Below are 11589 nucleotides of genomic sequence, written 5' to 3' on the forward strand. Positions count from 1 at the left end.
AGAATATGGTTTGGGTAACATCATTCCACAATATTTCCTTTTTTCTTCCTCTCCTTCTTCCCCATTCCCTTTCCTTGACCCTACTGATCTTCCTTCAATTCTCATGAGACTCCCTGCAACACACACAAGCACATTTCCCCTTTTTCCTCTTTAGCTCCCACATATGAGAAAATATACAATCCTTGACATTCTGAATTTGGCTTATTTTGATTAACAGAATGTTTTCAAATTTCACCATTTCTCTAAAAATGACATAATTTCATTCTTCTTTATAACCAAATAAAAGTTCATTGTGTATATATAGTGCACTTTTTAAAAAAATCAATTTATTCACTGACAGATACCTAGACTGGTTCCATAGTTTGGCTATTTGAATTGCTGCTGTCATGAATATGCATGACTTTAGTTCTTTAGGATAAAGACCCAAAATTGGTATAGCTGGGTCAAATGATAGTTCCATTCTTAGTCATTTAAGTCTTATTTCTATAGTTGTTGTCTAATTTACAATTCCACCAACAGTGTAAAAGTGCTCCTTATTGTCCACATCCTCTTTAGCATTTTTTATTTTTCATATTCTTAATGACTGCCATTCTAACTGGAATGAAATGAAATCTCGGTATAGTTTTGATTTGTATTTCCTTAATTGCTAAAGATGCTGAACACTTTTTTTATATATTTGTTGAGCACTTGTATTTTTTCTTCTGAGAAAGGTATGTTTTAGATTATCTATCCATTTATTAACTTGGTTATTTGCTTTTATTTCGGTATTATGTTTTTTGAGTTCTTTATATATTTAGGATATTAATCCTGTCAGAAAAGTAGCTAACAAAAATTTTCTCCCAGTCTGTAGGTTCTCTTTTCACATTCTTAATTGTTTCTTTTGCTGTGCAGAAGCTTTAAAATTTTGTGCCATCTCATTTATTAACTTCTTGACATTATTTCCTGAACTTTAGTGGTTCTATTGAGAAAGTTCTTGCCTCTGCCTGTATGTTTGAGTGTTACCCCTATTTTTTTTTGTTGTTGTTGTTTGTTTTGTTTTTTTTTAAGGAGTTGCATAGTTTTGGGTCCAATTCCTAGGTCTTTGCACCATTTTGAGTTGACTTTGGGGCATGAAAAGAGATAAGGTCTAGATTCATTCTTTTTCATATGAATAACCAATTCTAAAAGATGGTTAAAAATATGGTTCATTAAGAGACAAGAAAATGTAATAGGAAAGTAAAAGAAAGTTTGGAATGTTCAAATTATGAACAGAGAGAATATATGAGATATGGCAAGTGATGGCTGTAAAATGGAGAAAACTGGGAAAAAAGGAGAGTAAGAAAGAATCAGATAATTTGTTAGAGGAAGAAGAAAGGAGAGAAAGAAAAATAAGAGAAACAAACAAAACCCCAACTTTTAAAAGACAAGGAAAAAAATTGTTAAGAATGCTAAAAGTGAGAAAAAAGGAGCAAATATGTGTATATATAAATATATGAACCAATCAGCATAGCAAGAACACCGTGTCAGCCCCTCCCAATACAAAGGGAAAAATTCTTAATGAAAATGAAAGAATTGTCTCCACTAGATGGTCAAATCTGTGGTTGAGGATGGATGGTCACTGCCTATGGACAGTTGTCCCTTTCCATTTTTCCTCCGGTTATTTACTGAGAGATAGAGATAGAGATAGAGGTAGAGGTAGAGAGAGAGAGAGAGAAAGAGAGAGAGAGGAGATAGGGTAGAAGGCTGAGGGTTGTTCATCCCTTCCTCTTTTTGTGTTGTTGCTCCCTGGGCTATAATGCAGCTGATTGAAAGAGCTCTCTTCTTCCCTTTTCAAGGTAGGATGGATTGGATGGGAAATACTGTTGATAGGAGTTTTGTCTGAATAGACTAGATTGATGCACTCTCAGGGTGGGTCTGCTGCAGATCTAAGAAGGAGGGTCTGGTGGTTGGGGTTTGGTTCTAATCAGGCCTTAGGGGCTTTGCTGGGTGCTGTCTGCTCTGGAGAGATTAGATCCACACATGCCTAGGGCCAGCCAGATGCTGGGAGTCTGGATCTCAGGACCTAGCAAGAATTCTACCTGCAGGGCAGGAGAGCCATGCCTCCAAAAGTCTCATACACTCTGCTGTCCAAGAATACTGCCTTCCTAAGCTTTGTTTCTGAGTGTATTCACATCTGCTTCTTTAGTTTCTCAACCCTCTTCAACTGGTCATATGAGCCACCAGATTCAAAGGGAAAGTGATTTCAACTCCACTCCCACCACTACCATATTTATAACCTGGATTCCCCTGGCTACAATTTTCTCTGAACCTGACTCCTTCTTGTTTTCTGCTAGGTAGTCCCAAGGCCACATGGTAGGAGGTCTCCCAGAGAGTATGGCAGCATGGGAATCTGGCATAGCAAATGCTGGCCTCCTCTAGAAGGCTCCTGCCCCCATCCCATGCCGGCCTGTTGAGAAACACAGAGCACTTTTCAAACAACAGAGCCTCTGGATCAGCTAAGTTCAAGCTGCTTTTCTCATCTACAGTTTTTTTCATGGCAAATTTGTCCATTTTGTTTCTTTCTCTGTTCATGTTATCCCTTCCCTCTGCAGTGAACCAGCACCACTGCTGCTGCCACAACCAGCGGGGGCCCAGTGTATCCTTCTTGTTCTTTGTCTAATGCACCCCAATTTCCGAGTCTCTCAGAGACTCTGACAATTCCAGAAAAATTTCCTTACACCCACCTTGCTGAGAAGCAGTCCTCCCACTGCTTGAATCTCCAGCCACAGAGCTACTAGAAATGCTGCTTTTCTCTAATCTGTCCTTGTGAATCTCCCCAGCATTTTCTTTATTAATGCCAAATCTCATTTTCAAAAGTCATATTTCTTCTCAAATCATACCTTAGAACTTTAAAAAACATGAGTGCCACTGAACCAAAACTTACTCTTTACAGCTGAAAAAGTTGAACCCCAGAGAGTTTTAAAGGTATACATGCTCTCCCACAGAGTTACTGGAAGAATGTTAGGTGTTTTTATTTATGTTTGCACAGGTAGATTATATCATTGAAGGTGGAATATTACTTTGTTTTGATTTGGTTTCGGTTAATTCACAGAATTTGCATATGATAGGAAGTTAATTAATATAGTAAATGTCACATTCCTTTATATTGTTACATTTTAACTCATTGTATCAACTCATTATAAAGTTGGTTTAAAGGGGCTGGGGTTGTGGCTCATCAGTAGAGATCTCACCTAGCACGTGTGAGGCCCTGGGTTCGATCCTCAGCACCACATAAAAATAAGTAAATTAAATAGTTTAAAGTTCCACATTAACCAATTTGTTTTATTCACATCCCTTTGAAGAACACAGGGTCATTATCCTCACTCTACTATTGATTCCATGTCCCAAATAAGAGATTGAGGTTAAAAGAGTTTGTGGCCTCACTCAATTTCACATAGCTAGAAAAAGAAGATGCCAGTATTTAAGCACAGACTTTCTGACTCCAAGGTTACTGTAATTTACCCAAATGCTATTTGCCCAAAGAAAGTAAACATATAGAAATGGCAAGTAAATTTTAGGTCGATCCTTTCCTGGGAGGCAGTGGTGACAATTTTCATTTTCCTAGGGCATTGGTGAAACTGGACACTTTCTGTGTCTCTTGAACTGGAATCTCATTATTTAATTTGAAGTATTGTTAGTCATTAGAACATTAAATATACTCACATATAAGAGTAATTTGTAGGTTTATTCCAGAGGCAGATACAATTGTTGCTGTATCTATTTCCCCATACTAATGCCTCCCTTCACCAGAGCAGATCACTGTCTCCTCAGTTATGCTTCTATATGTGCCAGAGACTGCACCTCCTCGAATTAACAAGCCACTTAATTTGAATTCCTTATTTTTCTAATTTTATAATTTGTTCTAATTAGTTATTCATGACAATAGAATGCATTTTGACACATTATATATAAATGGAGTATTACATCATTCTTCTGGTTGTATAAGATATAGCCTTTTTTGAAAATCTCTTATTCCGCTTAAAATATTGCAAGATTACAACTCCAGAGGAAAATGTAATTTTAATCCTTTTGTGTTTTGTGAAGAAATAATGATGATTATTATGTGTTGATTTTATTCATACTAAATTACTGTTAAATACAATATGGTGATTATTTATAATCTTCTTCCCCTTAAAAATATTTTGAGATAGACCAAAATATGCTCATTAATAAAATCTAAGTACACATAAAAAATCAATAGTGGTTGAAAAATGATACATGATGCTTGAAAACTGTAACAGAATAAATACGTAATTAAAAAGAATTATTTATATATTTTACATGCATAGAATTCTAAAGCAAGGAGAAATCTTAGAGGAGTTTATGCTATTGAATACCTTTATTTTACAACTTAGGAAATTGTATTCTTAGTGTTTTGCCAAATCACACAGCCGATTGGTAGCAGCACCAGGACCAGAATCACTTTGGCTCTGCCACATCTGACTTTCTTAATAATGCATTACTTACTTAATAATTTAATTCTACCTTAACTTCTCCTTTGTAGTCTCCAAAGTGGTATTACATGATGAAAAAGCAGTTCTGAAACAATTCTGTTTATGATCTAATTTTCAGACTTCTGTTTTCAAGTATACGTTCCTTTTTTTTTTGCTTACACCAGCATATTACATGAAAAATAGCATCCAGCAGTGTGCTCATTCAATGTGTATTGCAGATATTACTTGCTACTTACATATTGTATTGTATATCATATAAATAAATACTGTAAATCACTAATAAACTTTCTCTGCTCTCATTTCAAACAAGGGCATAGGTAGGGAAGCCACATGTGTATCTCATCCTACCACTGTTGGATTATTGGCTAATACAGTGCTGACCCCATCACCCCACTGCCAATCTCTCCAATCCACAGTGTCCTAGCCCAAGTTCTTCCTCCAGACCATGGACAAGATCACTGTCCTAAAATCTTGTGATTTTTCAGAATAAAATCTGCCATGACTCATTTAAAAATCATTAAATTCAAAATTCAAATCCCACAAAAACCTACCTACTGCACTAGTGTTGTGATAGGGGAAGGAAGGTGTCCACAGGGCATTATTTTAGATTCAATCTAGGGAGAGGTAAGAGCTGTTTTGGAGAGCTAAATGGAAGGATGGATCCAAATTTAAAGTCAGAGAGATAATCCATGATGAAAAAAGAGAATCAGAAGAGGTGAAGGCATAATTCAGACTTGTTCTCAGAAAAGAAGCGTGGGCTATTAGCCCACACCCTTTAGGGGGAAAGGCACAAGGGGATCTTCCCTGCACAGGAGTGGGCTGCCTGAAGCCTCTGGGATCTGAAATCCAGCTGCTGCAGTCAGATGGGAGTGCCTCAGGAAAAACACACCCTGAGGTGTTCTTACTGCATCTTTCTCTCAAATGTCCAGAGTTTCCTGAACAAGTTTTACTGGATTCTTGATCAAAAGATTTGAGTTGTTAAGAGAAAGTTCTCTTATCTTCTACCCTTCTTTGTGTATAATTAAGTAGAAGGTATCTGAGTTCAACCTTTGTTGGGAGATCAACCATACCTTTTTAACGTAAATATTGTAATAGTTTTTTGACCAAGTCAAAAAGAAGAGATGATATTTCTGGCTATGTGTAGTGCAACTGTGATCAGAGAAGATGTCTCAGGAAATGAACACTATCGAAGACTTCTGCTCCACAGGTACTTAGGGGGATTATGAAGACAATCTGCTGTCATGGAAAAGGGCTATATTAAGAATTCTTTATCTACAATGAAATGCTTTATCTATAATGAAAATAGCTATAATTTAGGTTCATTGCTACTTAATACAGCAGGTTAACACACATTTATTATTCACATATTAGAAACACTCCTTCCAATATTTTCACTGATGGATTAAAGTATCAAAGAAGTTTGGACACTATTGCTCAGGACCTTCTCTTCACTTGATTCATAACCCTGAAGAACTAATCATTTTAACATTTTAGAAAGACACAAGCAGATAACCAATGAATCTCCTTAGCTTCCTGGAATAACTAGGGATACAGTTGTGAAGACAATGTGGGTTAGCCAAGAATAGTAAAACTCAGGGGCCAAAGAGGATACTAAAATGCCTTGCTATTCTTCTAGAATATAGACATGCAGTAGGTAAGTTTAAAAAAAAAGGAAAATTGAAGCCTAGAGAGATGTATTACAAGCTTAAAATAAAACTCACAAAGAACAGAGTGAGCACTTGAATTTGGGTCTTTTTGTTTTTGAAGCCTGACTCTTGCTACTAGAAGTTGTTGTGCTTGTTCTTTCTCTTATGTTTTTCTGTCCTTTCCTTTATCCAAATTGCTTCCTTCTGTCAAGATTTAGTCCTTTTCCGTAGAGCTTATGCTGATGACTATAAGGGTTATTAATCAGTGTCTTTTTCCAGACTCCTGGCATGAGCTTTGTTTATTAGGGCTTATCCTGTGCCAGCTGGAGAGGCCTTGAACATTATATTCAGACAGCACCATGAATTGTTGTGGAGGCAGGGTAATGACTCTCGAGGATGTTCACACCCTAATCCCTGGAATCTGTGTCCATGTTGCACAGCAGAAGAAATTTTGCAAATTATAGTGATGAACTTCAACAGAGGAAGATTATCCTGGATTGTTGGGGTAGGTCCAATCTACTCACATCTTCCTTGAAAAGTGGAAGATGCAAGCAGAACAGACGGTTGAGGTGTGACAGAAGATGAAGAGGAGACCCAAAGCATGAAAGAAACTGGACCCACTGTGACTGGCTTTGAAGATGGAGGAAAGGGCCATAAGCCAAAGAATGTTGATGGCCTCTAGAAGATGGGAGTGGCCCTCAACTGACAGCTAGCAGAGAAAAGTAATCTCAGTCTTGCAAGTATGAGAAGCTGAATTCTCACAACACTCTGGATGAGTGAGAAGGTAGATTCTCCCCTATAGTCTCCAGAGAGGAATGTATCTCTGCTGACACCTTGATTCCTTCCTGCCTGTTGTACATGAGGCAGAGACCCAGGACACCCCACCTAGACTTTTGAAGTTCACAACTGAACTGTTAGGTAATACATCCATGTTAAATTCCTAAATTTGTGAAAATATATTACAGCTGACATGGAGAGCCAGAAAAGTTGTTATCTGCAACTTCCAATAAAAATCTGAGCCATGCTAGCAATAAAATTACACAATTTGCAAGTGTCGGATCTAATGCTATTAAACATGCTTTACTTCCTCTTTAATGAGTGTGTCACATGGTCTTTTACTTGAGAGAAAGAGAAGAGCTGAGAGTTTGACAGAGTGAACTAGATCTTAAATATGTTGCTCACCCCTATCTTCTACATATTATCTGCTATAGATTTTGACACACAGCCATTTCAGGGGGTAGAGCATTTGATGTGCTTCCCAGATCCTCCATCAACAAAGAACTTAATGTCCTGACAGCAGGTGAGCATGTTATCAGTCCCTTCACAGATTGTCCCCACCACATACCTTCCTTGATCAAGCACATATTTTTCCAGGGGAAGCCCACCTGAAATGACTGATGTATAGGGTATATAGGGTACAAAGGCCTTGCCATTCTGGCCCATGATGGGACAATATTGACGTGACCTGGCAGCTACGTAGCTCCTCATAGTGTTAACTGAGGTTGTTGTTGAGTTTACCTTGAAGATCAACTTCCCCCAAGTGTATCCTGCTACCTTCCCTTCTTCAACAGGTATGGATTTGGTGGGTATTTCTTCTCCTTCCTTACCTCCTCTTCCTCACCCTACTCATCTTCCCCCTCTTTCTTCTCCATCTTCTTTTCTTCTTCTTTTTCTCCTCCTCCTCCTTATCTTCATCCTCATCATTGTCTTCTTCTTCCTCTTCCTCTTCTTCTCCTCCCTTATTTAAAAAGACTTTTTAAAACCAAATACATAAAACATGAACAATCTATACATTGGTAGGGTACCTACTAATGTTTCTAAATATTTTTACGTTGTGCAAAGATTAAATCAGTTTAGACAGCTATATCTCATTAAACATTTATCATGTGTGGGGAGCACATTTTAATAAATATTCTGCAAGTTCAGATACGCTTACCAGGAAACTCTTGTGTGGCAACCCACCAATAAATTAATTTTTTTAAGTTGTTGATAGACCTCTATTTTATTTATCTATATGTGATGCTCAGAATCTATATGCAGTACCTCACACATGCCAGGCAAGTGTGCTAACACTGAGCCACAGTCACAGCCCCTAACAATGAATTTTTTTGGTTAACATATTTAAATTTTGAATGAAGTTTATGTTATCTACTAATTGGGGTGAAATATTTGCTCCTTGTTACAAACTTCCAAAGTTTGTAGAGGTTCCACCATGCGACCAGTGCACTGGTTTCATTAAAGAGGTTCTTGGCATAAAAGTTAGCTAGCGAGATCAAAATAAACACACAGACTCAATTACCTTTTTCTATGACCAGGTCAGAGACGGCTCTCGCCTCTCTGGCTCACACCTTGAACCACCCGGTAAGGCAGCAAGGATTACTCAGGGCTAGCAGGAGAGAGAGAGGCAGAGCACACCAGGGAGTGGCCTTTTATTGGGGAACAAGAAATTCAGGGGAGAATTCCATCCAATGAAGGTTGAGGGGGCAGCACTCCAAGGTCAGGGTCAGTGATTGGCCTCAGGGTCAGTGGTCAGTCACACCCCCACACGAGCAGGCTCTCGCACCAGGAGAGGGTAGGGAAAGCTCCGACACAGTTTAGCCAGAGCGCCTCACACCCAATCTGGGAGTTGCCCAATCACGTGTGAGAATGGCTTCCCACACAGAGGGACTCTTAAATTGTGATTAAAAATTTCATCTCTCATTTTATAAACTTGAAGGTTTCAGATTGCAGACTTTATAAATTATCTTATTATGGCTAGTGATTTGTAGTATATGTGTAGTATAAAATCTAGGCAGTGTTTTTCATGATTCATGTGACAGGCACTACAGAATAAGAGGATGATCAGCACGTTTTAACAAACATGCAGATTATATGATTGTCTGAGAGGATTACGTGGAAAGTTGAATCACACCCTTCCCCAATTTTCTTCTCATCTTTGCCCCTTGCTATAATGTTGCTGGCTCTGTGATTGTGTTAACTTACTTGGGAGTGCACAAACAGAGGTAGAATCTCTAGCAGAGGTCTTTTTTTTTTTCCCACATTAAAATTGCTGAAGCCATCTTCCAGTTACTCACAATGAGCGAGATCTCCCCAATATTAGTCTTCTTGGTGTTCTGTGATCTGAATACCTCTTGTCTTCCAAGAATTCACTGGCCACTATGTAGCCTTTTGCTTTTATTCTTTAACCTTTTGTGCTCTCAAAATACGTGGTTCATGAACAAAACACTTTCAAGAATCACAAGAGGTTATTCTTTTATTCCTTTGTACCTCTACCACTTTTCTCTGTTTTTAATGAAAAGGGTCCCATTGAAATTCAATTAGAACTTTCCTCTATAGATCTTCAAGAACCTGTTTTTCCTACAGTGAAGTTTTATTAGGTATTTGGATAAGTTTTCCCCACTAGTATTACAGTTCAGTATTAGGCATCATTACATCATTTCTGCTTGTATTTGTTTTTATCTGCTGTTACCACTATTTGATGTCACAAAAATTAGAAGCACTAAGAACAGTAACATATTATACCCCAGGAACTATAGGCTAACATTGGAACAGGTGACAGGCTGACAGTCCATGTAGAGGAACTGTAGTAATGATATGTCATTGATGCAATGGTGGGCATTGGTCCCTTTGTACAGTCAGGAAATAGAATCCTCAAACCTTAAGTCAAAGTCCACATTTAAATCCTCAACACTCAGCCTCCTGTGATGCATGCAGACATCTTTGCCCTTTGAACACAATACAACCCATAATAGTTGTTTTGCAGTGAATGCACATTTTCTAGGAGAATCAAGCTTGCCTGTTAACCTTCTTCTGTCTTGTGCTATACTTCTGTACCAGGTACATCTCCTTGGGCAAAGTTCTTCCCTTGGTGTCTTCAGTGACAAAGCATAGGCAGGACCATATGTTATCAGGAAAGCATACTATAAATGCGTCTATGTCTTTGTGTTGGCAATATATCCCAGCAGACTAAATTTTATCTGTTGTTTAATCTTATCTTTGGCAAGCTCATTCTGCAAAAGATATATCTCAACAGAAGTCAGGTTCAAGCAATGAAACTCAGACTTATTATATTCTTATTGCCACTTTGTCTTGATAGAATTATTTGGCCACATTTACATTATGATGAAATACCTACTTGTGTTCTATTTATTTCTAATTTCCTCAGTTCATCCACAACATGAAGACTCACTAAGTAGTCTTCTGCTCAGCTCTCCTATTTACCTTTGTGCAATCTGTAAACGCATTTTCTCATAAAGTTTCAACATATTCTGTTTCAAAATCCCATGAATAAATTTGGACAGCTTCCTACATTGCATTTATGAAATTTTTATCTCCTACCCCAACTCTTCATATTCCATATCCCTCGTCTTGGATTTGTTGAGTGTAATGGTCACTCACTACACATGTCACTGATATGATGGAGTCCCAGAGGCACCAAACTGATGCCGGCTGTAGTCCTTAAAGTCAGTGACCTGAAAATGGGCTGTTTTCCTTCATGGAAAAGTGGGGAGACTCTCAATTTTAGCATAGCTTTATCCCACACGAGTATAAAACAATTTTTATTAATAGTACACAGAATTTGTTTGCTTAGCTCTTTTATGGAAAGTCTTGGACAAGTCTCATTCTTGGAGGAGACTAGATGAATTTCTATGCTAAAATGTGAGTAGAGGAGGGAAGAGAGTAGAAAGTTACCATGAAGGAAGTCATGGTGGCCTGAGAAGAAGACTTACAAGGGGCATCATTTAAGGAAATAAGCAGAATTATCAATAAGAGATTGCCAAATATATATCAGTTATCAATGGCAGGAAGCTGTGTGGATGCTAGAAGAAGACTTGTATCTCTTCTGTGGACATTTGTGTAACAAACATCACCAATATTGAAGTTCCAGTTAGCTGTTCTCAGCTCTGAAGGTCAGAGCATCTCATCAGCTATCTATTTGTATGAGGATCTTTTAATAGAAATGCTGCTCAGCTGTGTCTTGATATTTGTTTAGTACACCTGAGCTGCCTGTTCTGTGGCAAGCCTTTAAGCTTCCCATGATATTCCTAAGATCTGAAAATGAAAAACAATGTCCTTGACAAACAGTAGTTGTGTGGGCTGTCTCTCATCCATTGATGAGGTCCATGGAACAGAGTAGAGGAGAGTGTGACTGCAGAGTCGCTAAATCAAGACCTCCCGAGACCAAGCAGGAAGGAAGTCTGATTTTATTGCACAGTTACCATGTATATATTCTCAGGCAGTAGCTAAGCAGATTATAGGCAGCCACCAATGCAATGTCTGCTAACTATCCTTGTAGCAACCAATGTAGGAGTGGGCCATGGAGCAAGTGCAGGGACTGCAACAAGCGGCCTTCATGCCCAGGCTGTGCCTACAGGGCTAGTGGTTTGCTGCTTGCATGCCTAGCATGGGGGAGTGGTTAATGTATGCCATGTATGCAATATTCCATGCACTTGTCCCCACAAACAGTAGAA

General features: G+C 38.4%; 1 long non-coding RNA gene across 1 annotated transcript; it reads right to left on the minus strand.

The window, feature by feature from the left end:
- Window positions 1-315: 315 nt before the first annotated feature.
- Window positions 316-8127, minus strand: LOC125611990. Its single transcript, XR_007342223.1, has 2 exons — window positions 7726-8127; window positions 316-2425 (listed from the first exon to the last, which is right to left on the minus strand). It is a non-coding gene; the product is annotated as an uncharacterized LOC125611990 (long non-coding RNA).
- Window positions 8128-11589: the final 3462 nt, after the last annotated feature.

The sequence above is a fragment of the Marmota marmota genome, unplaced genomic scaffold (genome assembly GCF_001458135.2).
Source record: "Marmota marmota marmota unplaced genomic scaffold, marMar, whole genome shotgun sequence".
In the NCBI taxonomy this organism is placed as follows: domain Eukaryota; kingdom Metazoa; phylum Chordata; class Mammalia; order Rodentia; family Sciuridae; genus Marmota; species Marmota marmota.